Source organism: Silene latifolia, chromosome 8 (assembly GCF_048544455.1).
Source record: "Silene latifolia isolate original U9 population chromosome 8, ASM4854445v1, whole genome shotgun sequence".
Taxonomy (NCBI): domain Eukaryota; kingdom Viridiplantae; phylum Streptophyta; class Magnoliopsida; order Caryophyllales; family Caryophyllaceae; genus Silene; species Silene latifolia.
The window spans coordinates 41,597,321-41,599,063 of record NC_133533.1 but is presented as its reverse complement, the minus strand read 5'-3'; the positions used below and the strand labels follow the sequence as shown (position 1 = coordinate 41,599,063).

Sequence of the window (1,743 nt, the reverse complement as noted above, 5' to 3'; positions counted from 1 at the left end):
GTTTACTCTATCGACCACCAGAACCATTCGATCGAGCATTTTCTTCAACATTTTTACTCGATCGACCACCAGAAATCAGTCGATCGACTATTTTATTCGTGCTAGGCATATTTTTAGCATTAGACGCCTGTTCATCATCAATAATAGTACGCCTCAGGTATGATATGTCCTCAATAGTTGACGATTTTGGTCCTTCATAAGAATGACCACTTTGCAGGTTAATCAAATTTATCGTCTCGTGCGGATTTTTCTCAGATTGAGACGGCAAATGACCCGGTTTCCTCGTGGACTGGCTTGCAGCCAAGTGAGCAACTTGAGTTTCAACTGACTTGATTGAAGCTTCCTTCTGTTGGTCACTCATTTGCAACTGCTTCGTCAATGATTGAATCATTGTCTTTAACTCAGTTAACTCACTTACGCCACTAGAAGATGAAGCTCCTTGACGCAGTGGAGGAAAAGAATGAGGCTTTTGGAAGCCTTGTTGAGCTTTATGAGGAGGGACATAGGGTTGTTGCTGCTGCGGTGGAGGAGTAGGATTAAGAACATTTTGACTTGTCCACCTCAAATTGGGATGGACTGCCCCTTGATTATTGTAGTAGGAACCTCCTCCTTGCCTATATTGCTGAAAAGCCAGGACTTGTTCTTTTTCTGTCAGACAGTCAACAGCAGTGTGACCGTCATTACTCCCACATCTTTCACAAGTGACAGTTTCCTGTCTAGTCAACAGATGAACTATCTGTTGATCACCAGCAGCTTGCAGTTCCAATCTACCAAAACGAGCATTCATGGCTTTCAGTTGAGCCACAACAGCATTGTCGACCGAATGCACCGTCTGAATACCGTCCCTCGGGTTCCCATACTCAGCCCAATGAGTCGTTATCTCCTCAATAATGCCCCATCCCTTATCATCATTAATATTTTTTTGGAATCTCTCATTGGATGAGGCATCAAGTATGGCACGATGGTCATCGTACAACCCGTTGTAGAATTGGTTGCAGAAAAACCACTGATCAAATCCATGGTGAGGAAGGGACCTCACCAACTTCTTGAATCGACACCAAGCCTCATAGAAATTTTCCTCGGGTGTCTGTTTGAAACTCGTGATCTTTCCTCTCAGCTGATTAGTACGTTGTGGAGGAAAGTACCTTTTATAAATGGCAAGAGCAAGGGTTTCCCAGTTGGTAATACTGGCTGCAGTGCGATCAAGATCAGTGAGCCACTCCCTGGCTCCATTAGTCAATGAAAAAGGAAATAGCACTTCCTTTATCTTGTCTTCAGTCACTCCCTTAGTGGTGGGAATGGTAGAGCAGTAGTCAGTAAAGACCTCCATATGCTTTCGCGGATCTTCACCCGCCACACCTCGATAAAGATTTCTTTCTACCAAATTTATATAAGACGGACGGATATCAAAAGTGTTACCATCCTCAGTTGAGATCTTGAAACCTTTGGGAATCGAGGCAGTTGTGGGCTCTGAGTGACTCGCTATGTTAGGCATCTTTACTGGCTTGGTAGCAGAAATGATATTGTCTTCTTCACAAGACGGGTCTTCTGCAAAAAGAAAGTGTTGTAGCTCGGGTTTGAAAGTACACAAGTCTTCCTTTCGAGTCTTTCTTTGCAGACGGAGTCTATGCCGAAAAGATCTCTCTGGCTCAGGATCAGCTGGGACTAACTCCGACCTGTTTGACCTGGCCATACACAACACTGAAAAAAATAAGTGAGAACTGTCTCAAGGAATGAAAATTC

The 1,743-nt window shown here is 43.9% G+C and overlaps 1 non-coding gene across 1 annotated transcript; it reads left to right on the top strand.

The window, feature by feature from the left end:
• Nucleotides 1-1,013: 1,013 nt before the first annotated feature.
• On the top strand, nt 1,014-1,119 carry LOC141597979 (small nucleolar RNA R71). The gene has a single exon (XR_012523185.1). It is a non-coding gene; the product is annotated as a small nucleolar RNA R71 (small nucleolar RNA).
• The last annotated feature ends 624 nt before the right edge of the window (nt 1,120-1,743 follow it).